Source organism: Heloderma suspectum, chromosome 7 (genome assembly GCF_057233095.1).
Source record: "Heloderma suspectum isolate Gila_16-S chromosome 7, 16-S_ref, whole genome shotgun sequence".
Classification (NCBI taxonomy): Eukaryota; Metazoa; Chordata; class Lepidosauria; order Squamata; family Helodermatidae; genus Heloderma; species Heloderma suspectum.
The window spans coordinates 43,307,048-43,332,466 of NC_139464.1; the positions used below are offsets into that span (position 1 = coordinate 43,307,048).

At 45.5% G+C, this 25,419-nt stretch overlaps 1 protein-coding gene across 4 annotated transcripts in view; it reads right to left on the reverse strand.

Moving 5' to 3' along the window:
- KCNJ4 (potassium inwardly rectifying channel subfamily J member 4) overlaps window positions 1-24,483 on the reverse strand; it is a 61,016-nt gene extending 36,533 nt beyond the window's left edge. The window contains exon 1 of one of the 4 annotated variants that reach the window (XM_084809832.1): window positions 23,794-24,483. The gene's annotated coding sequence lies outside the window, so the exon portion shown is untranslated. The remainder of the gene's footprint in view (window positions 1-23,793) is intronic. The other 3 variants (XM_084809831.1, XM_084809830.1, XM_084809829.1) reach the window with 3 other exon arrangements.
- Between the last annotated feature and the right edge of the window lie 936 nt (window positions 24,484-25,419).

The window sequence follows — 25,419 nt, forward strand, 5'->3', positions numbered from 1 at the left end:
TTCTCCACACCACTTTTGTCCCTAGGCTTGCATCTTGGGGCCAAACAGCATCCCTCAGAGTGTGAGATTTGGATGGGGGCTTTCAGTTGCTGATGTGTATCGTATCCCTGAAACAACCAAATGCAGAACTTGCACTAGATTAAATGGTGCAAGCAGGGCTTACATTGAGCTAGGCCTCATCAGAGGTTCAATCTCAAACTTGTTTTTAGTGCCAGGGCTTAATATTGGAATCAACACACGCACATATTCACAGTTGTTGAGCTCCCCACTTATGCCATTGGTAGGTCATTCTGATCAGTAGGGCAGCTTGATAATTTTAGACCCTGGACTTCATGGTCTTATGGACATCTCCTTTAGATGGCCATGTGTATTTGGCAGTTGTGAAGCACCCAAGTAACCTATCTCTTCCCTGCTTCAACCACCATTCCATTCTTTAAAAATGCTTCTACATTCCTGTTAGGTTAGAACAATGGAAACAACAGAACTGTTTGCCAACCTTGATTTTTAAAAAAAATATTCTAAACATGTGCAGTTTTGCATTTTAAACTACTTTAAATCTTAGCACCATCATGACTACAAGAATAAAACAGAGCTTGCTTCTAACACTTGCAGCTGTCTGGGGGGTTATTGGGGGGCCCTGGGCTGTAGGATCCAGGACTGTAGCCCCAAGATTCAGCCCTAGCTGCAGTGGAGGCTGGTGGCTCCAATGTCAGTGGAGTGGTAACTCCACTCTGGGTTTCAGTCAGAACCAATCAGAACTCTAAGGGAGCTATCCAAGGTGCACCAAGGCATACTTTGGATAGCCCCTTTAGAGTTCTTACTGAAACCCGGAGTGGATTCAGCACCCCACTGACATCGGAGCCACCAGTCTCCACTGCCTAGCTGTACCATTAATTCTGGTGCACAAGCATCCAGTGGTCTGATCCTATGTCCCTCCTCCTCCCACCCTGGATCAATAGGTCGTCCAAAGAATAAAACAACAGGAGAACGGCAGATAGCCTGACTTAGGCTACAATCCTGTACCCAATTTCCTATAAGCAAGCCCCATTTTGAACTCTATAAGTCTTTCTTAGGAGTAGACACATGTGTAGGATTGCACTGTTAGAGTCGCCCCAAGTGGCTGAGTCAGAAGCCAACTGAGTTCTGCTGCAGCCCCAGGACTAGCATCTCCATTCTCTCCTCTGCTAGGAAGGAAGTGTCCCAGCAGCACGAGAGAAGCATGCATGAGCTAGCCCTCGCCACAGCCAGTTGAGAGGGAAGCAGGGGGCTGTTTCAATGCCCCATTATTTTCCCACAAAGTTAAGGACCATTGGCAGAGAGGGCATGTCTCCTTCTTTGCCTTCCTGCTTGGTTACTTCAAGCCAGTTCTCAAGGTTTCATCACGTTCTAGCATGAGGAACAGTACAAAAAGCAGGGCTGTACGTATAGGGGGCGCTGCCGAGCCTGGTGGGCTCCTATTGAGTTCTGTGGGACAATGTAAACAGGTTGCAGATCAGAGACATAATTTCGGGGAAGACAAACCTGCCACTGACACTGAAATCATCAGGACAGGGGGAAGGTGTAACCCCAACTCAGTCTTCATTGGTGTTCCCAAATACATTCCTTTTGTTTCTGCCATGTTAATGACTTGCTGCTATTCATGTCTGGGGGAACAAGTTCTGAACTTGGGGCCAATACTGTACGAAGGTGAAAACTGTCTCAATAATCCTAACTTTGGGTGGTTAAGTCTCCACTAACAAGGATCCCACGGTACCCAAGTGCATTCCTTTACTTGTTCACATGTACATGGATGGCAGCCACTCTCTACTGTGCAAGCACGACTCCCTGTCATGTGATATTGGAACAGTTGCTGTCTTCTGAACAGGGTGAAAATTTAATGGAGCTCAGGGTTATGCATATGGCTGAGGCACTTCTAAGGCCTACACTGACAGCCTTTTCTTGTACAATAAATGTGCAAGTTACTTATTTGTTGGGGGAGGGATGTGTCCCAGGGAACTGGACTTCTGAGGTGGGTGAGTGTGAGGAATGCCAACTTCTGTCAGGCCCAGACAGCCATTTTACCATGTCTGGGGAAAAGAACATAAGAACCCTGCTGGATCAGATCAATGGCCTGTTTAGCATCCTATTTCCCACAGCGGCTAACCAGATGCAACTGGGAAGCCTAAAAACAGGACATGAGGGCAATAGCCCTCTCTTGCTGTTGTTCCCCAGCAACTGGTATTCAGAAGCATGCTGCCTCTGATCCCGGAGGTAACATAGCCATCATTACTGGTAGCCATTGATAAGAAGCTGGGTTGCAACAACTAGGCTACTGTGGGATGTTCTCCAAAATCACATCCAGGTCAACCTGGAGGAAGTTGGCAGTGAAGGAAAGAAGGGAGGAGACAATATTCCTGCATGTGGGGGAGGGGACATGCAGCCAGGGAGCACATTTATGGGGAACACTGAACTATGCTCCTACATAGGGTGAGTGCAAAGCTGGTTATGAGTGTGTCATAGATATCACAGACTCACTGTGGATTTTAATGTTTTCTGTCCGATAATTTTAAAGGCTTGTGAAATTTTGCCACAGAATCAGTTTAAACAGACGGAGAAGAACCAATGAAGTTCAACTGGTGTTCTCCCCCCCTTCCCCCCTCCCCCATCTCTCCCTCTCTCTCTCTCTCTCTCTCACACACACACACACACACACACACACTTCTCCTGTTCTCTATTCCTGCATTGAACATGATAGTCAGAACCAGGCTACCATTAGGTAGGGTGAAGCAGCCTACCTGAGGTGGTATATTTTGAGATTCCATGAAAAGGCAGGAGTTAGAGCATCTCTACACCAGCCTAAAATCCCGCATTTAAAACAGGGTTTTCTGCTTCCGTTTGAAATGCAGGATCACAACAAGCTCCCTTTACACATGCTTCCTTCCCCCCACCTTTCCCTGCTCCTTTTCTCCCTTATCTGAGTGTTCCATATGTTTCATTATACAGCTGCTCGATGGCGCTATTGTCTAGCTCCTCTTTTTGCAGGTTTTCCTCTTTTCAGGAGGGAACTTAAGCAGAACTCAAGTCTGTAATTTGATAGCTCATTATCTCCGATCTTTTTAAAAATGGAATAAAGGTCATTTAGTGTGGGACATGCCCTGGAGGTTGACGATGTCATCTAAATGACCTGCAAACTTCCGTGAGTAACCAATCACAATAGCAGGATAAAAGCTCCATGTGAAGAAGCCCCTAGTCAATTATTTAGATTATTACATTTTTGCCACCACGGGGGATTTTCTGTCTAAAGCATTAAAATGTTTTGTTGTGTTGTTTCTGGAGACACTTTACAACGTATCCTCATTTCGTCAACATGTTATACATTGGGGGGTGGGGTGGGGTGGGGAAGGGAACAGTCTGCTATACATATATATCTTACCAATCCATCATTTTATTTGTATATCACTTTTCCATACAGTATGCTCAAAGTGGTTCACAACAAAGATTATGAAAAAAATGTACATATTAAAGAGAAGTACAAGACAACAACTTGGGAGGAGTCACTCCATCACCTTAAACTACCAGTGTATCATTCCCACTTCTGAAGAGGTACTTCACAGAGACCATTATTGGTGTGAAATCCACATTATTTGTCTGCACAGGTCTTACAAATACCGTCTGCCTGCTTATGCTACACATCAAAAAGCCAGCCATAAAGAGTATACTAGGAAGCTGCAGATGTGCTTATGTATAAAGAAAAGTATTTGGTGATTTACATAAGAGTATTTACCGGAGACTTAGGTATTAGGATTCCTCTAGTGATCACAGGTGGGATGATTCACTACATGAATACAATTAAATAATAGAAGGTAAGAACTAGAGTGTTTCAAAGATGCTTTGCCACCAATTAAGTGTTTTGGATCATTTGTGGAATTTAAGAGGCTGGAATTCATTGTGCCGAATGAGTACATCCAACCCTTCCCACAAAATCTCATGTTGATTGACCCACAAATCTCATGTTGATTGATCCCCTCCTAATATTCAGCTGCTTCCAGAACACAACACAGCAAACACCTTACACAGGAGTAGCAACATGAATATCTATCTAGGAGTGCTGGATAAGGCAAATGTTAGCAGTAGGTGAGGTGAAGAGATGGACTGGGTGCCTAATCCTTGGATATAATAAAGCTGGCAATAGACCTAATGACTGACCTGATACCTCCAGTATCAGAAGCAGTATGCCAATTGCTGGGGAACATGAGCAGGGGGGTGCTGTTATGTCCTGCTTGTGGGTTTCCCACCAGCAATTAATTGACCACTGTGTGAACAGAATGCTGGAAAAAGATGGACCCTTGGTCTGATCCAGCTCTTCTTATGTTCTTAACAGAGTACATAAACGGTAATAAGTTAGATTTGGATCTATTGGTAGATCTCTGCATGATTTGCAGTAGATTGACAGGGATTTCTGACTCCCAATTATTTAACAACAGCAGGTCCAAAATGATTCCCCTCTCCTAAAATATACTTCTGAAATGAAGAAAGCTTGGGTAACCAGGAACGGATTTTGTGTAGAAGGACTGTGACCTCCATTCAGTTCTGGTACTCAAAAAAATTCCTAGGCTCAGAGTTTTTTTTAATTCTAAGGGTATCTGCACCAGGTTCCGGTTGGTGGATCTCTAGGTTGTAGTGAAAAGAAAAAGTAGATCCTGCAAGCTTGATGTCTGCCCACCCCTGTGTACATAGCCACTTGCTTCTAAATTAGAAACAGGTAGTGATAAAAATGCAGCTTGGAGGAGGACACATGCACTGTGGAAAGATATGTAGTGCTGGACTTCTTTGAAAGTATTACAGGGATCGGCTATTCTTACCAACTTGGATAATGTTCACATGCCCTGCTGGCCCAATAATAACCATGTACATTTGAAACGGAAATGTGTGATTATTCCCTTGAAATATTTGTGCCGTCTCATGGTTCATCCTCATCAGCCTTATCTGCACCATCATCACCACAGTGCTTTTTGCATGTGTCCCCAATCCTCAGCACACACAAAAGGGACATTTCTGTTATAATAGTGCAGGATTGGGGGAACTTTTTATGCTGTGGGCTGCATTGCTTTGGAGGTAATCATCTGGGGAGCTGCCTACTAGCAGTGGTACTTCTCTCTCTCCCTCTCTCTCTCTGCCCCTCTTTCGGTCTCTCCTCTCCCCTCTCTCCAATAAGCTGCCAGTGGAGGAATAGAATAGTGCAGCCTTCTCCAACCCAGTGCCCTCCAGAAGTGTTGGACTACGATTCCCACCACACCCCAGCCAGCATGATAGTGTGTTATGCTATCTCAACAATCACAGTGTAAAAGCAATAGGTATGTTGTTCTCTTTCGGTGAGGGATGGCCTCTTCCTACTGTTTGACAAAAAACAAAAGGGTAGCACCGAAAACTGACTGAATGCAAAAAAGAAAAAGAAAAAAAAAGAATGTATTCTCAGAGGTGCCAATGGGGAAGATTTATTATTGAACCCAATGTGTTTCAGAGTACAGAGCTCCTTCTTCAGGAGCAATCTGACAAAGACTGGAACAGGCTAAGACAATTTCCAAAGGGCTGTCCCTCTTTCACCATCAGGGCACCTGCTGTTTGCCATACTTTTCCCTTCCTTTCTAAATCCCACATGAAGAGCTTTTTTATGACTCATGTTGGTGTGTCCACACGCCTCACATATATTTTCTATGCAGCAAAGAATTCAGGAAGGAATCTAGAATAGGGTAGTGGGGTGGGGGGCATTTGAAAATGCACACATGAACAGCCCGACGATGAGAGCACAGACACACATCCAAGCAGTGTTTGAATGGTGTGTGGGTTGCTTGAACTCTCTCTCTGTCTTTCACACACACGCATGCACACACACACAGTGGCATTGCATGAGAAAATGTGTAACGGGTGATGGGCATTCCAAACAATTTCTTCAACGTTCACAAAATGGCAGGAGACATTTGAAGAAACAGTCGCATGTGGTGGAATAGGAGAAGGCACGGTGTTGCTATTTATGGCAAATATATTGCAGACTATGCCCACAAAGTACTGGCAAACATACTCCACACCATACTTGCATAGACTATAAATGAATTATCTTTAGGAAAGTACTGTAGATTCCCAGCTATTTATTTCTCTCTCTCTCTCTCTCTCTGACAAAATGTGGTCCACTGGAGAAGGAAAAGGCAACCCACTCCAGTATTCTTGCCATGGAAAACCCCATGGAACATATCACAAGGCTAATGAACTTCAGCACACTTCGGGAGAGCGCGGAGGACAGGAAGGCCTGGCATGCTATGGTCCATGGGGTCATGAAGAGTCGGACATGACTTAACGGCTGAACAACAACAATACACACACACACACACACACACACACACACGTATATATGCATACGACTTCGAGTGCTCAGAAAATGTGATATGACATAACAACCTGCAAAGGCACACTAACTACTACTTTAAAAAGAAAAGAAAAGAAAAGGACTGTGTGAACTTCTGGGACATGTGACAAGGCTGGTTTGATCACTTATACATGTAGCTGCTTTTAGGACCTGTAGACAAACTATGATGGTCTTCTTAAATATAATAACCACTCTAATTTAAATCACATTCCCTAGCTAAAACATTCTGGATAGGAACACAGGAAGCTACACCAAGTCAAACCATTGGTCCATCTAGCTGAGCATTGTCTACACTGAGTGGCAGTACTATCCAGGATTTCAGGCCAGATTTCAACCTTACCTGGGAATGCTAGGGATAGAACCTGGGACCTTTTGCATGTAAAGCCTGTGCTCTACCAACTGGGCTATGGTTCCTGCCCAAAGAGAAGAAGTACTACCTATATATGTAGTCACCCATCCGACATTTTGCCACTGTTGATCCTGCTTAGTAAGCAAATGAGACACTGCTAGGTTGGTGTCACTGAGATATTCTTATCAAGAACCACAAAAAATCCTGTATGGATTCAAACCAGCAACCTCCTGAAGAAGACATCTTTGCAGACTGCATCACAGAATAGGTTCAACAGTGACGAGGCTATCTTTATGGATAATGTGTACCCTTAGTTTGATGAAATGACATCATGGGTGCTTTCAGACAAGGCTTTTATTGCACCATCGCCCCGCCTCATTCACAGAGAGTCCAGATGATGTCATCTTCCACTCATAACCCTCCCATATTTTCCCAACATCTCTTCAGTCTTTTTTCTTACAGCAGAAAATCCATTCGGGGGCACGGGGGAGGAGATGGAAATGCTACCCAATGCCTTCAGAGCCAGTGATAGGTGCCCTCCATCTTGAAGCACCCATGGTGTACTGAGGAAAGGGACACACCCAGATAATTTGCCTGTCTCCTAAAATAAGGACAGCATCAGAGCCCATGACATAACCAAACTCCAAACAGCTCAGTCATTGCCAGACACAGTTTCTCTCCATACTGCTATTAATGGGTAAAGATAAACAAACAAAGAAAGCTTCTGCCATTGATCAGTGTGCGTGCATACATGGATGCACTCTGTGCACATGTACATCTCAAGGGCGGGGATATTGCTGTCCTGCACATGAACAGAAAATGAGAGGTAGTTGGTGAAAGAGACAAAGAAAATGCACTGAAGAGTGAACAGTGCATCAAAACCTATGAAGAGAATGGGGGAAAACAACAAGAAGGCACATGACAGGCCTTGATTTGTTCCCCTCTGTACCCACCATGACTTCTTTTTTATCAGGATTTGGCAACATCATACCATCCATGAAATGGAGTGTGCATTATGAGGCAAAGTGCCTGTGTGTAGAAAAAATGTTTGGGAGGAGATCAGGAGAAGTTGTCCATGTGTTTTGTTTTTACACACAACTGTTTTATATCTCTGAAATGTGCCAAAGTTACAGAAGGGAAAACCACAGCCCAGACACACAGGTTCAGATCCTCAGCTGGTGTAAAGTCACAGGGCCTCATATGTGCTGATGGTCTGGTCCAAGCTTGCAAGCATGCTATTCTTTTCCTTTTGCCATTACAGAAAGTGAAGAAGTCCATTAATACTGGTCAGAGCAAACCTTTGTGGGGGAGTAAAGGGGCAGATGTCCACTAATTCTAAAGCCTTCCTGGCTCACCCCAGCCAGTGTGGGATGTGCAGGGGACCAGGGTCAGCTTTACAGGGTTTTTTTAGTCTGGAAGATCTTTAGTTTTTTGAATTGCCCCCCATTGAAACATGGGTGGTGCTGTTCGGGGGTTAGTTTCTCCAGCTCCAGGTTGGTGTCTGATCTAGGAGCATCTTCGGAGAACAGAAGACCTTTGGATTCAGTGGATCCAAATTCCCCCACCCCCCCCAAAAAACCCTATTTGGGGGCCTTCCACTGCCAGAAACACCTCTGCTCTATCCTACCCCCTCCAGCAGCAGATCTGGGGTTTAGAATTGTGCTGCTATGCTTTCTTTTTGTGGCATCTAGTACTGGCTCCTACAGGAAACAGGATATTGTGCTAAAATCTGGTGATCCTTAGAAGACATTACAGTAGATATACATAAACGCTGAACTGAGTGTCCTTCAGCTTACATTTTTACCTGATATTTGTTCTGTGCTATCTGTGCACTGAAAATGCAGTAGGTACAAGTACAGCTGTTACATAAACCTGTGTCATTCTGAAAAGGGATAAATATTTTCCCCGGCAGCCTGCTGGTTCATCATACATTCATTAAAAGCAGAAATGGGGGTAAACTTCCCCACTTCAAAACTGCACTATTTTAAAAAGTGTGTGAGAAGAAATTCTGCACAATGAATGCTTAAAGCTCTCACCTTGTGAGGTTTCTTCTCATTGTACTTTTTCCTTGCTGGGCTGCCCCCTTCCCGCATCTTAATAATAACTTGATAAAGCAGGCTAAGAGATAAGTAAACGCCACTCATACACTCTGAGAGATAGCCCATATAACTCAGTGCATGAGGATGCAGGGAAATGAAATCGTAAGTTGGAAATGGGGGAAGGAAAGAAGACATCCAGATACAAGTACAATATAAGGCTGTGCATGATTTGGCAAAAATGCGCAAGAGGGTTGCATATCTGATGCAGAGATGAACCAGGCAAACGCCCTTTGCATTAGCCCTGCAGTGGCACTATAAGCAGGTGCCATTCAGCACCAGTGACTGGAACCTCGGAAGCTGCCATCTACTGAATCAGGGCATTAGTCCATTTAGTCCAGTCTTATCCGCACTGACTGGCAGCACCTTTCCCAGGGTTTTAAGGCAGGAGTCATTCCCAGGCCTACCTTGGAAATGGTAGGTCAAACCTGGTGCCTTCTGCATGCAAAGCAAGTGCTCTGCCAATGAGCTACAGCCCAAGGTGAGTGCAGCATACTCCTTCCCCACATAATTTCCAGTTTTAGTAAAGAGTACAATTTGTCTTTCAATCAAGGTTTCCATTTCCCCCCCAGTAGGCCTCCTGTGCTTCTAACGGCTGCGTGAGAGACAGAAGGTCAACAGTGCACGCTATTCTTGCATGGAGAAGCAATGATAGGGGAAATGTCACTTGTTGAACCTAAGCTTTTGACAGGGAGTGAAACTCTACCCAGCTACTTAGGATGCAATCCTATCGAGATAGGCGGCCGCTTCTGAACTCGGAAGTGACCGCCTATCCAATGCAGGACAGGCGCAGCGCGGATCTTCCCCTCCACGCTTCAGCCTCCCTGCATTCGTGGCTAGACAGCCAATTTCGGCTGTCTAGCTGTGGGAAGTCAGAGCGGGGGGGTGGGGGAGGCCGGACGACGCATAGGAAGTGTTGGAACGGCACTTCTGCCCTCCCCTCCCCAGTCCGCCCCTAGGAACGCCCTGTTTTCGCCACTCTGTGCTCCTCTTACAACTGTGGAGCATGGGGCCAATCCGCACTGCTTACGAGGCAGCACAGGAGGGGGTGGCAGTTGGTTCTCAGGGAACCGACCTATCCTGTGGCCATCTAGCCACTGACTAGCGGCCATAGGATTGCGCCCTTAGCTACTTTTCTATTGTTGAACTACAGCATAGCCTTCAAAAACACACCCAGCCTTAAGGGGCCGGGGGGAGGATAATAACTAGTGACGGAGCAGCACTAAAGTATGAATGACATTGCCCAGGATGTCCAGCTTCCTGACCCAATGTATGCGTTACTTCCTTTTTTACTTTAGAGTAAGTGCAGGGTGTTGGGAATATTGGAACATCATCTGCAAGTTACTGGAAGGGGGCAGTGCTGCAGTTAGTTCGTGGGAATTTTGACCACAGCTGGCCTCCAGATCTCTATACCCTACAGTGTGGTTTCCTGTGATTTCTTCCTTTTGCTCCTCCCCTTCCTCCCCTCCACCTCTGACCTCCTCCATTCGTGGGAGCACAGGTGTTTGCTCTCTCGCTCCTGCCAGCATAATGGAACACCAAATGGATGGAAGAAACCCTTTTGAAACTCCACGCTGTACCTGCATTGCATATGCAAGAAGATTTGTGAATAAAACTGTTTTCTTTCCTTCACTGAAGAAAGGTGTGGTCTCCTTTATTGTACTAAGACAGCCTGTGGGCATGTGGGACTGGTAAATGCTAATTCTGTTTTGCCTTTTTGTTTTTCTCTGCTAATTGCCTTTCTAACAGGAGGCATCATTACTTAAATAATCCCATCACAGGGCCCCTGATCTTGACTGGGACCCTAACTTGGGGGTAGGCGGCCTTTAACGCTTGCCCCTTCACACTGTGGTGCCAATCTGGATACAGTTGTGAAGGTGTGGGGGGGAGAATGCTTCTGCAATGTATATTGCCAAATAATCAAATGGGCTTCTCTACATGGTGCTTTTATCCTGCGATTGAGATTGGTTACTCACGGAAGTTTGCAGGTCCTTTACATGACATCGTCAACCTCCAGCACCCCTCCCATGCTTTGCAATCATTTCTGCCATTTTATTTGAAACGGGAATAATGAGGTAATAAAAAGAAGTGGTTTGAATTTGTCCCTGTAAAGAGGAAGTGGTGCGATAACAGTGTCATCTAGTGGCTGTATAATGAAACATATAGAACTTACAGATAAAGCTAATCCTCCAGAAAAAAAAACAGGAAATGTGAAGGAGCCCATCTTAATCCCTCAAAGAATCCAGAAGCAGAAGCCCCAGTGAAGCTGCGGGACAAAAAACCTGATGTTGAGAAGCCCTAAATGAATCACTGTTTGGCAATATAAATTGCAGGCATGGGCCCCTGATCTGGTTTGGGACCATTGGGTGAAGCCCCTCACAACCCCCATGCTGGGGTCCCAATCCATATTGCGACTCCTGCACGTACCCTAGAGTAGAAAATAATAGAAAAAAAGGATGTAACTGCCAGCTACATCTTTAAAATAAAGTGTGCTTTGGCCCTCCCTCATTAACCTCCTAGAGTTCTTTGAAAGTGTCAATAAGCATGTAGATAGGGGTGAGCCAGTAGACAGTGGCTCAGTTCGCATAATCACAGCGGTGAAATAAGCCACTGTGGCTTATCCCCACCCCACTCCGCCCACACCAGTCATGTTACTAGGGGATCTGCATAATTACCCTCAGCAGCACAGCTTGTTGTGTTGTGCAAACCAAGCCAGGTGGCTTGTTGCTTTGGGTAACAAGCCACCCTGGCTGGATCCACATGACAAGCTGTTGCCAAAGGGTAATTATCCAAATCCCCCAGGTATGTATTTGGGGGATGGGGGGGGAATAAACCACCATGGCTAATTTCCCCCTCCGTAATTGTGCAAACTTGGTCATTGTTTACTTGGACTTTCAAAAGCTTTTTGACAAAGGCCCTCATGAAGGACTCCTGAGGAAATTCAGCAGTTATTGGGCCAGTTCACACAATCCCTGCAGTTGTGGCCCGTGCAAGTAGCGATTTTGAATCTCCAACCTCCAGCAGTGTCAGGATTCCCCTTTTGCCCTGCTGAAAATTCCAATAGCCAAAATCAACACTTAGACAAGAGGCTGCATTTCTAAGGCTTTAATTCCATTTACCCTAATGAGGCATACAGATGCAAATTGCTAGATGTCAGGGTGGACACTGAGCCCATAGAACCTCAGAGCAGTTCTGATTCTGAGGAGGAACAGCCGTCCGTGGGAGAGGAGCACGCTCTTCCCTTCCAGGCCCTGCAGCTGGCAGAGATTCCTCCTCCCAGCATTCCAGACATAGATAGCAGTCCTGGGAGTGAAAGAGCGCGGGAGGAGGGTTGGCTGGATGCTCAGCGCAGAAAGTGACGAGCTATGGAGGGCGCGGAAAGGAGGCATAGCGCCTGTTTGGCGCGCAAGCAACGGTCGCATCCAGAGGACCCAAGGGCAAAGGGGAGGGACTCTCCCTAGCCCATAAGTTCAGGGTCTGCAAGTGATTCTCATTCAAACAGGGACCAACTGTTTCCAACCCAGGGGCATAGGTTACTCTGCTGTTCATAGCTTAGTCACTGGTGATAGAGTTATTAAGTTGTAAAAGGAATAAAGCCTTGAAAAGAATCCTTTGTCTGTGTCTGGAGTTGGCTACTGGAGTAGACTGAAAGAGGCCGGCTAGGGCCCCCTGACACTAGAGACTCACAGACTACAAAGGAAAGGCCTTCAAGGAGTTCAAAGGGGAGCTACGCAAGTTGGTCTCCATTTCGGAAAAGGCGGCAAACTCTCTGAACTTAAGGGGTGGGAGGGGAAACTCTCCCCCTCTCCCATGAAACCTCTAGATGCAGCTGTTGACGAGCCAATCGGGCTGAGTGTTGAAGCTCAGCCCCAGCAATCTCTCGCTTGTGCCTGTGTCTGCGCCTTGCATCTAAGAGCTCAGGTTGTCCTTCCCTTGCCTCCCCCCATTCGCTATCACTCATAGGGAAGTGTGATGGGAGGGCCTCTCTGCCCAGCTGTGCCTCTGAAGCCTGGGAATGTTCCTCCCCTTCATGTTGCAGCTCTTCCTCAGAATCTGAACTGCTCTGGCACTCTATATGCTCAGAGGCAACCCTGACAGGCAGGGGGTTGCCACGGTTTGTTGTGTGGCCCAAACCCAAATGGCAGGGGTTGTTTGAGGGTTATACAACCCTCAAATGACCCTACAGTAGAGGGTTGAGGGTTATTTGAGGGTTGTTTGGATAACCCAACAAGCTGCATCTGGAGTTTGAATAGCCTTAAGTTCAGAGAGTTTGCCGCCTTTTCCCAAACAGAGACCAACTTTCGTAGCTCCCCTTTGAACTCCTTGAAGGCTTTTCCTTTGTAGTCTGTGAGTCTCTAGTGTCAGGGGGCCCTAGCCGGCCTCTTTCAGTCTACTCCAGTAGCCAACTCCAGACACAGACAAAGGATTCTTTTCAAGGCTTTGGATGACCCGACAAGCTGCGTCTGGAGTTTGAATAGCCAACCTGGTGCCCATGGGCACCATGGCTCGTTATGGCTTAAATAAGCCATGGTGGGCTGTAGTGATTGTGCAAGCCAAGTTATTGGGTAAGAAGAGGTAACAGAAAGCAGAAAGTAGCCATGAAATTAAAAGATGCTACTCCTTGGGAGGAAAGCTATGGCACACCTAGACAGCATAGTAAGAAGCAGAGACATCATCTTGCCGACAAAGGTCTGTATAATCAAAGCTATGGTTTTCCCAGTAGTAACGTATGGCTGTGAGAGCTGGACTATAAGGAAGGCTGAGCGCCGAAGAATCGATGCCTTCGAACTGTGGTGCTAGAGAAGACTCTTACGAGTCCCCTGGACTGCAAGGAGGTCAAATCAGTTCATCCCAAAGGAAATCAACCCTGACTGCTCATTGGAAGGTCAGATACTGAAGCTGAAGCTCCAATATTTTGGCCACCTAATGCGAAGAGAAAAGTCACTGGAAAAGACCCTGATGCTGGGAAAGATTGAAGGCAAAAGGAGAAGGGGATGGCAGAGGATGAGATGGTTAGATAGCATCACTGATGCAATGAACATGAACTTGAGCACACTCTGGGAGAGAGCAGAGGACAGGAAGGCCTGGCATGCTATGGTCCATGGGGTCATGAAGAGTCAGACATGACTTAATGACTGAACAAAGGAATAAATAGTCCCTTCTCACAATGGAGGGATATAAACAGTGGGGTCCTACAAGGACCCCGTATTGGGACCGTAGTGCTTTTTAACTTGTTCATAAATGTTCTTAAGCTAGGGGCCGATTAGTGAGGTGGCCAAGTTTGATCATGGCACCAAGGGCTGAGCTTTTATCCTGTGATAATCCTTCACGGAAGTTTGTGGGCTCTTTACATGACACCATGATCATTCAAGTAATCTCCTGCACTAAATGCACTTTGTTCCTTTTTCAAATAGATCGCAGATAATGAGCTATCAAATTACCCTGTTGCGTTCTGCTTGAGTTCTCTCCGTCAAAAGAGGAAAAGCGCAAGAACAGGAGCGAGATCCATGAAAGATAATGGAAGACTCAGATACGGGGAGAAGGAGGGGGAAAGGAAGCGGGCGAAAAAGGACATCATTGTGATCCTGCATTTAAAACGGAAACAGAAAGCCCTGTTTTAAATGCAGGATTTTAGGATGGTGTAGAGATGCCTCAAATTATTTAGGAAAAGGTTTGTGAACTACTCCAAAAGGATCCCTCCAAAGTGGAAAACAAGCATTAAAAAGGCAAATGTGGTTCAATGTAAGCAAGTGTAAAATTATGCGCAGTGGGGCAATAAATACTAACTTCATGTATATGCTGATGGGATCTGAGCTGGCAGTGACTGATGAAAAAAGGAATCCTGGGGTTGTGGTGGTGAGCTCTTAAACTCCCAATGGCCATCTGATTCATTAGATAAACCTGTGAGGACCAAAATAGCCATTTGTGGCCCATTATTGGAATATTCCTGGGATATTCTTTACCTTGTCAAAATATCCAGAGACCAACAAAAGTTCTGATAAGCTGTTCAAAAGCAAGATTAATTTACCTTGTTAGGTAAATTGCATCTGATTTTCACATTGCATTTGTCCACCTGCAATTTAAAGCAATTTCATTTTATTTGTTTTTGCCTACCAGGCATGCAGAGGCAAGAATATATTCATGTGATATTAGCATAACCTGTTGGCAGAGTGTTTTGTGTGCCGACAGGAATATTTTTATCATTCTTTTAAAAAAATCAGCTTAGCAGTAGTCTGGGAAACTGTACATTTATGAATAAGGAACTGATTTATAAGATGCAAATGGTCACAGACTGCTTTGTTTGACTGAACTTGTACAATTAGGCAAAGTCAGAACACTGAATACTCAGAATATGTACAGATAGGTAACTATTACCTGGTTAAAGCTTGCCTGACTTCCTTGGCAGTGTAGCGGCTAGGTGTTCATGGACCCTAGAAACATGGATTTAAAATGCTGCTTATAGGCTCACTGGGGTGGGCTTTGAGCAAGTGTTTATCTTGCAGCCTCAGTCTTCATCTGTGAAATGGGAACAAGTAAGAATTTATCTCACTGGATTATTGTAAAGTGCACAAACCATGGTCTATCTTATCTGTGTCATCCAGTCAGTCATCCTATCTGAGACTGGGTCTAGCAGAGAAATGGGAGCCAGAACAGAGTACATAGTCATTGGCTCTCTTTTCCCTTGCCTTCTGTTGGCTCTGCTGTAATGATGAAGTAAAATGTAGCTACTGAAACAGGAGATCAAAACTTAGCAGAGGGAATATTTTTTACACCCTCCAAGCCATATTTGTTTTATTTAAATAAATAAAACATCATCTCATGCGAGATGATAGCAATAATCTCGCCTAATTATTTGGCTTGACATTACCCCAGTATAATTATCCCGCTTGCATCATGCTGGGTGGACTTGCTCTGAGCGCCCTGGCAGCGATGCATAGGTACCTGAGTCTATATAATGTTATGAACTGAAACAGCCACAGCCTTCCTGAACCTGTGTTGCACTGCAGCTCCCATAATTCCAAGCCAGTGGCCATGCTGGTTTGGAATAATGGGAGCTGCAGTCCAACATGTTTGGAGGACATCAGGTTGGGGAAAATCCGCTTCGGATTTCAGTCAGAACCAGTCAGAATTCTAAAGGAGTTATCCAAGGTGCTTTGCTGACTGGTTCTGACTGAAACCTGCAGCAGATTCACTGCCCACTGACATTGGAGCCACCAGCCTCCACTGATTAAAACATATTATGAATTAAAACAAGAATTGTCAGGTGAGCTTTATTTTGGGAGGATGAGCCTTGTTTAAGAAGCACCAATATCCACGAAGAAGAAAACATTTACAGGTCTGGAGACTCCTAGTAAACAACAACTCAGCACTAAAGAATAGCTTTGAATAGACATCTACAAGCTGGACAGAACAGAAGTCCACCTCACATGGCTTCTTTCAGCACTGGTAGTCAGATCCATGGCTAGGGGTCTGTAGGGGTCACATAGGAACCTAGAAAGCTGCCTGATACCATGTCAGACTGTTGGTCCATCTAGCCCAATATTGTCGACACTGACTGGCAGCGGCTCTCCAAGGTTTCAGGCAGGAATTTTTCCAGCCCTACCTGGAGATGCCAGGGATTGAACCAGAGAGCATCTGCTTATAAAGCAGGTGCTCTGCCCCAGAGTCACAACCCCACAGCATGGCATAAGAACATAGTGGCACATGGTGAAGTTACCCAGGAAGACTCTGGCACTACTTAATAAGGAGAGATGAAGCGGTTCAGCAGCACCTCCAAAACGTCTCTATTTGAAAAGCACCCATTTTTTATTCAGTACAATTTAAATTCTAGGGAGGTGATTTTCTGGGTTTCATTGCCCGTGCCAGTCTCAGAAGAGAAATAACAGATTGCACACAGCAGTTTTGGCATTTCAGAAGGGAGAAGAGAAAAGGGAGGAAAAAGAGAGGGGCAGTGAGAGAGGAAGAGAAACCAACTGGGAAAAGTTTCTCCATGCCCTTGTCTCCATCTTCTCCCTTTTCCCTGTTCACCCCATCTCCTTCCCTTCCCTCACCTCCCTTTACTTCCATCCCCACCAGAATTACTCTTTAAAATATTTGTTCTGTACTGTGTAATTATTACCATTGTCAGAAGCTATATACAGTAGGTCTCATGCCTTGATGACTCACCCATTCTGGAGACACCATTTCCAACAGAGAGGACCTTTTAAATCCTCATTTGGCTTCTAATTTTTTAACTTGGCTGAACCTCTCTTACATAAGCCATACAAAGATCAGGTGGTTGCCACCTCATCCATCAGGAAACAGGTCCCAAATCGGATCATAGAACCAGCCCTGCCCATGTTAATAGATCTCAGGTGCTCCACCTGTCAAGAAATTGCAAGCAGAAGTGCCATTTTAGGTTTCAATCCCAGGACAGAGCAAATGGTTGTCAATAAGACATAAAGGCACACTCTTAGATTTTTTTTCAACATTAAATTGCAAAAAAGCAGGGACATTTAAGAGCATTCATTGTAGTTAGGTTTTGTTTTTGTTTTAATATACCTCATCATTGCTAAAGCAATGTTGAACAGTTCCCCCTTTTCTTTTTAGCAAAGGGTTTTGTGTCTTTGGCATCCATACCTAGAGATCTGTTTAATTGTTTAAAATAGTTATTCAGTGTGAGGAACCAGCAGGTTGTCCAGAAATATAGGTAATCCCATGGAATGCTCATATGCGATCTGAAACAGTGTGTGTGTGTGTGTGTGTGTGTGTGTGATCCCCTATCCCAGCCTTCCACAACCTGTTGCCTTCCAGACTACACCTCCCATCCTTCCCAGCTGGCAATTTTGGGAGTTGTAGTCTATCAGGACTGGTGGGTGACAGGTTGGAGATGGCTGCGCTATCCTCACTAAATAGCACCCCTGATCTTAAAGGAGCAACTCCTAACCTCACCTTTCCCACTCCATAAATCTTCGGAAGGTAATTCAAATTCTCCCATTCTCGTTTCCATGGACCAAATGAGTCATGAATGGCAGCAGGCCTCTATGAAGAATTGTGTCTGCCACTGAATTACTACAAAGCATCTGTGTGTGTTGGGGAGGGTAATTCAAAACACAGCATTGGTGAGTGAGTGGGAAGGGTAGCTGAACCCACCCACGCACCCCAAACTGTTTTTTAAAGCCATTTTCTCCAGGTGAGGCTCTATGACTAGAAGTAATCTCCACTGGGAGAAAACAGGACAGTCCTATGCATGTTTATTCAGAAGTCAGCCCCACTGTGTTCAATGGGGCTAACTCCCAGGTTGTAGCGTTAAACTGTGATTTCCAGTGGTATAGCATGGGTTGGGTATGGTTTTCATTTTTCATTTTCATTTATTTTATTTCTACATACCCAATAGCCAAAGCTCTCAGGGCGGCTCACAAAAAATCACAATCCAAAAATACAACAGAATAAAAAACATACTATAACATCTTTAACATATAAAATTTAAAACAGCTTTTACGGGCGCAATCCTATGCATGTTTAGACAGAAAAGATCCTACAATTCCCAGCATGCCCCAGCCAGCCATGTTGGGAATTGTAGGACTTTTCTCTGTCTAAATTTTCATAGGACTGAGCTCTAAAAGGCTTAACCTGGTGCTGAAAAGGTGACAATGTTGGCACAAAGCAGGCCTCAATGGGGAGAGCATTCCACAGTCAGGGAGCTACTGCCGAGAAGGCCGTCTCCCTTGTTGCCATGCTCGGATGGTTCAGCTCCCTGCTTCCATCCACTCATGCTGCACTTTAAATTGTCTCATCCCATGTTTTATAGAAAATCAGCAAGACTCTAGTTGGGTCCTGCCATTGTCACATCGAACCGACTGGGCCCAGGGGGCGGGATGGGGGGAAATAAGAGAGCACAACAGTGGTATCTCATAACACATGCAACTTGCTGATGGCACCAGTTCTATCCTGCACTTGACAACATCATTCACCAGCTTTGATGTCCACTGTAAGTTGCCACCTTGTTTCCATGGGCTGCTACTCAATTTGGCAGGGCAATGGTACAATCCAGTTTGAGTCATGTGGCCAAAGGTTAATGGATGGGATGGCAGGAGACAGCCTCAGAGGTTAAACAGCACAGTATTCCCCAACCTAGTGCTCTCCAGATGTCTTTCCCATCACTCCCATCACCTGGGAATGATAGCAGTTGTAGTCCAATACATATGGAGGGCATCAGGTTGGGGAAGGCTGAACGAGCATATGTGCTTCCATCTACTTCAGTGATCTCTCACTTTCTTTTAGCAGCACGCACTTCCTTCTTCTCTACCTTGCTGTTTTTTTTAATTACCAAACCTTCTCTTTGCACAAGCTGTATTTTTCTCTGCAGGGCTCAGTGGTGACCTTTATCTCACAGGACAATATTCCTCATGGTATTGTGCACAATTGAGCTTAATGGAGATACATTTGCTTACCATGTGCCACTAACCCAGCTCATCTTTAGGCCAAATCCCCTCTCATCTTATACAAATAACCACAGAGTCATCACTACACGACTATCAAATGTGTGCAACTTTTGACTAAAAATGCCCCAAGGCTTAACTAACTCCTAACTGGACCTCCATGATCAATAATTCCACATTAAATGGTTCCGTTCCATAAGGCTCTCTCTCAATCTAACCCTATATGTGCAACATCCATAATTTCCAAGTAGAACTTGTAATTGTTAGGCAACCCAATTATTTATAGTTCCAACCTTCTGCCATTGTAACCTAGTCTAGTCTCCCCCAACCTTGAGCCCTCCAGATGTGTTGGACCACAACTCCCATAATTCCAAGCCAGCATGGTCAATCGTAATTCTGACTGGGAATGATGGGGATTCTAGTCCGATACATCTGATGGGCACCAGACCGAGAGAGGCTGACCTAGATGGATTTTTTTATTTGATTCAGCAGGGACCTTCTTATGATATATATATAAGAAGTGTGTGTGTGTGTGTGTGTGTGTGTGTGTATTTGATTCAGCAGGGACCTTCTTATGATATATATAAGAAGTGTGTGTGTGTGTGTGTGTGTGTTTGATTCAGCAGGGACCTTCTTATGATATATATAAGGGGTGTGTGTGTGTGTATGTGTGTGTACAAGCAGGGGATTGGACTCGATGGCCTTGTAGGCCCCTTCCAACCCTACTATTCTATGATCTCTGCAAGCCACGTGGAAGCCTACGCTGTTCCTGCTTAAGATAGTCTCCCCTTTGTCTGCAGTGCAGGACAGGAGCAGCCAGGTGCCCTTTCACTGGCCCTGCAGTCTGTATCGGGATCAGCAATGCTTGCGCAGAGATTCACCATGCACTAACGTCGAGCAAGGAGGGAACGGGGGTCTTCTTGTTTACCATTATAGCACTGAATCCTACGCATAGGAAGGTCCCGTAATTGATCAAAGGATCCCATCACAGCTACACAAGGCAAAATGGACACATGTACTACAGTGTGCATATGGGAGTACACGTATTTTCCTATAGGAAAGTGTTTCCGAGATAAGAAATTCATATGTGAAAGGGCCTTAAGTACAGCTCACTTAGAACCTCACTTGCAAAGGGTGCTTTTCTGTCTGCCTGGTAATGAGGATGAAGTCAATATTTTCTAGGAAGGAAGCCTAGATAACAGCTGTTAACAGTGCTGGCGCTCAGACTTCTGAGGGACCTTGGGCAAGAACATCCTCAATGGGCCCCCTCCCCAGTGACCCTACCTTCTCACCACCATTGTCACCAGCTGCTATTGCTCCTCGTTCTCTTTCTCAGCATTGTTACCGCTTGCTTGCTTGTTTGACAGGCAGAGAGCCAGCGAGTAGGCAGGCAGCGGCATCTCCTGCTCCTCCTTCTCACCACCACCATTGTCTGGGCCAGAGTGAGAGGCGGGTGAACAAGCAGTTTGCAATGGTAAAGAGGAGGAGCAACTCCAGAGAGCTTTTGACAGTGGGCCCTTGCTGGGGTGTGGGCCCTTGGCAAGTGCCCAACTATGCCAACCCTTGATGCCTTGGATGTGGAATCATACCTTGACTGTTCACAAGGTATGATTCCACAGAAGCATAAATCCAGCACTGCAGAAGTCAACCCATGAGATGTGCTGCAGCACAACACTGTTTGGTTGAATATTAGCTGTATACTCAAGTGAGCTGGAGGATCCCAAGCAGGGAAGCAATCACTGTGAGTTTGGTAGCAGTGGTGGCGTATCTAATTGTTGATGAAGGGGATGACCAGGTGAGTGTGACCAAGACTTGGGTGGAGTTGGTGTGTCCCAGCTTTCTCCTCCTGGGCATATAGAGTAGTACCAACATAGGCTGGAAGGCAGGAAGGGTGGGGTACTGTCATCTATAAGGAGCCCATCCCCCTCACCAGGAGACCAGTCCACTCAGGTGCAGGGGTTGAGTGTCTGAACTCGATGTTGGGCCAGTGAGACAGATTAGGGATTCTGTTGGGGTACTGACCACCCAGTGCTTGGAATGGTGCAGCCAACCAGCTGTATTCTTGATCCCCATCTTGGCTATTAACAACTAACTGGGGTAGGGGGAGAGATGGTCTGGGTGAGTCTGAGAGGTACTCAATGCTTCTTTGTGGGAGGAGATGGCTCTGGCCACTTTGAAAGATGGCTCTGCAACCATTCCTTCAGGAATCCTCTTTGGATCCTGCTGTTTTTAACAACTATCACCCATTCACTAAAATCCTCTTTTGAGGGGCAAGATTTTTGAATAGTGGTGGTAGCTCAACTCCAGACACATTTGGAGGAAGTGGGTTATCTAGACTCATTTTAATCCAGCTTCACAGCTGGGTTTGGGACCAAAATGGCCTTGGTCACTCTGATGGATGACCTCTGTTGGGAGAGAGACCAGGGGGAGTTTGATCCTTTTGATACTCCTGGATCTCTCCATGGTTTTTGATACCATTGGCTATGGTATGCTGCTGGGTTAGTTTTTCAGGTTGGGTGTCAGAGGTTCATTAATATGGCGGTTCTATTCCTACATGCAGGGTTGGTTTCAGAAAGTAGCATTGCTCAAAAGCAATGACATTTGTGCTGTAGGGTCCCACAAGGGTCTATCTTATCCCCCATGCTTTTAAACATCTAAAAGAAGCCTCTGGGTAGGATCATTAGGGGATTTGGAGTGTGGAGTCATTAACATGCTGACGATGACACCCAACTCTAATTCTCCTTGTCATCTGAGCCAGGTGAAGCTGTGCAGCTGCTGAACCCACTGTTTGGATTTGGTAATGGGCTGGATGGAGGCCAACAAACTGAAGATGAATCCAGACAAGACAGAGGCCTTGTGAGTAGGTGGTTGTTCTCATGTCTGCGATTTCAGTGTTCAGCCTGTTCTAGATGGGATTGCACTCCCCCTAAAAGAACAGGTGCATAGCATGGAAGGACTCCTTGATCCAGCTCTGTCACTTGATGGCTAAGTGATTTTGGTGGCTAGGAGTGCTTTTTACCTGCTTTGGCTGGTTTGCTAGCTGTGACCATTCTAGAACAGGAACAGTTTGGCTGCATTAGTTCACATGCTGGTAATCTCCCGCCTGGATTATTGTAATGCACTGTACATGGGGCTGCTCCTGAAGATGGCTCAGAAGCTTCAGCTGGTGCAGAATGCAGTGGCCAGAATTGAAGTCTGTAGATCCAGGTGGAATCACATTACTCTGATCCTGAAGGAGCTGCACTGGGTGCCCATTTGTTTCTGAGCCCAGTTCAAGGTGCTGGCATTTCCCTTTAAAGCCCTAAATGGCTCGAGACCCAAAAATCTGAAGGTGCACCTCTCTTATTCCAGCGTGCCCATGTCTTACGATTGTCAGGGGAGGCTCTTCTCTAAGTACCCTGGGTACATTATGTGACAACAATGGAGAGAGCCTTCTCTGCTGTGGCACCTCAATTATGGAATACACTCCCCTTGGAGGTGCGGCTGATGCCCACATTGCAATCTTTTCATCAAAACCTTTTCGTTTGCCCAGGCATTTTAATTGGTTGATACGATCTGTCTCTGTTTATCCTACTTTCTGCTTTTTCCCTTGTTTTTGTTACGGTGCTGTTTTATGGTTTTAATTGCATACTGTATGATGTTACCACATGTCTGCTCTACTCCCCACCACCACCACCTTCAGCTGACAGTTAGTTTGAGCTTCTTTAAAGACATGCTGGAGTGCAAAGCTACTTTCTATGGATGGTATAATATCTGAGGATTCACTTCTCTACCACCACTAAAGTCAGATTGACAATCAGTCAGTGGGTGACCTTGACTGGGTAGGACAAAGAGACAAGTCATAGCAATATAAAGGATGGCCGTTTGATGGCCCCCGCATTGGGCGGGGGTGAGAGAGAGAGAGAGAGAGAGAGATGCTCATGCCAATTCTAGTCCCAGAAAGAACTTTGGCATGCTGGTATTTTCTGGGGGAAAATGGAATTTCTGTTCCACTCTTCCAGCATCTTGTGAGCTATCCGAACCCCCACCCCTCCACAAAGACCTCACTCAAGATTCATCCACTGAAATCACTTCAGATCCCTCCAAAATGTCTAATTTGAAAATTGCAGCTTGGAAAGCCACATTGAAGAAGACCAAGTGGAGGATAAGAATGATAAAGAGCTGCTGGTATTCATGAAGATGGGTTGAAAACATGGTCTCTAGCCAAATTTACCATGGGTAGCCCCAACAAAGTAATGCAAACAAATGTTCTTGAGTGAACCAAGAGTCTTGTGGCATCTTAAAGACTTAACAGATCTGTTGCAGCTTAAGCTTTTGTGGACTAGCGTCCACAAGTAAAGCCTTGATTGGAATGAGCAGCCTGTGCTCAGGACTGCAGCCAAAAATAAACTGTGTATGTGGCTGCATTGACACAGAAAGACATACATATATTCCCACCTACATACACATATACTTAGGCATAGAAAACACATTAGCTCCAACTTAATGCAAATACATAATATATAATAACAACTAATTATCTCTTACCTGGTATGTGGTCAGCTTATTCCCATTTGCGTCCTGGAAATCCAGTTATGAAGGGAAAAGAAAAGAGGGAATTGCCTGCATCCCATCCAGTTTGGATTATCACATCCCCTGAAATTCATTCCTCTTCTGATCCATCTCTTTTGCCTGTTTTGTCTGTTTTCCAAGTAGCTTCACGATAGTTCTATCTGGTCGTTGGTCTTGCTCCAACTTTCTTTCACTGGTTTCTCAATGTGCTTCTTTGCTCCTTTTTGTTTCTCTACTTTTCAGATTTTAACACGTTGTTCTGTGTAGAGTTACTATCCTTAGATTTGCAGCTCTGCTACGGGCTCTTGCAACAATACTTCTTCCTAGCTTCTCCTCTGTCTCTTCCTTTTCTCCCTCTGTTTTACATTCCTGCTGTTTCACTTACTCTTTCTCTCCAAAATCTCTTTTCTTTCTCTCTCCTTCCTCTCAAATTGCTTGTTTCCCCGTTCTCTGATCGCTGTGCAGTCTGTAGCTAAGAAGTCAGTAACTCTGCTAGAATCCAACAGCCTTCCACTACTTTAACCCATCCCTGCATGTGATCTCAGAACCATGGATACACGCTGCAAATGCAGCGATGGGGAAAGACAGGAGTACAACCCAAAGCAATGGAAACATTAATAGGAACACGTGCGGCTGGCACTGCAGAGCCCCGGGCCTCTTTGCACTGAGCACTGTGGCCTGTAAAGGTTTTGGCATCCATTCCAGAAAATGTATTAAGCCAGTTCCAGAGTTTTATTCTCTCCCTAAGTGTTGGATCTTGAGTCTGTTCCAGAGAAGCACAGATGTGTCCCTCAAATTCTACCACACTTCCAGAATCTTCTCTTTGGGTATCTTGTTGGGACATCACCAAAAAGGGCCAACCCAAGACTATTTGGTATCTGTGGTAGAAAATCCAAATGGCACTCTCCAATAATAATAAACATGAGGCACAATCCACCAGGATGTTTTCCTGTGACCTTCACTGAAGTGAGCAGGTAATGCTCAAATGCACTGCCATGCCTTACCAGCACCCAAAATCTGCCATTTTGCCTCAGTCCATGGCTTTCTTAGATACTTACTGCCAATGTGAATGGCCAAATTGGATTAATGAGAACGTGGTTTGAATGGGTCTGTGCAGAATTTGGCACATGCTGGGTTGCGACTCCATTTGCTGCCCCATAGCATAGCTGATGAAAGCGGATGGACCAACTGGTACAGTAAATGTGGGCTGAACTGGAAGCTGGGGGAACCAACTCCCTTGCTACAGCCAGAGCAACTCTATGGCCTGGTTTGCACGTAACGAGAAGCCACTGTTGGTGAATTTCCCTGTGGGGCTTTTCGTTGCAGCAGCTACCATTTTGAATATTCGGGGCGCAGTTTCTTGTTACATGCAAACCCAGCGAGGGTGGGTTGTTGGGGTGGTTGACAAGCCAGCTACAACCCTAAAACAGCCCATGGGTTGGATTGCTAACCTGGCATGTGTGGGCACTGCAACTCACCAGGGCTAATAAGCCACAGTGGGCTGTGGTGATCGTGCAAACCAGGTCTATGTGGAACCACCAGTCCACCCACATACTCAAACAAGCCAACTAGTTAATCCAACTTAACCCCAATCTTATGTGG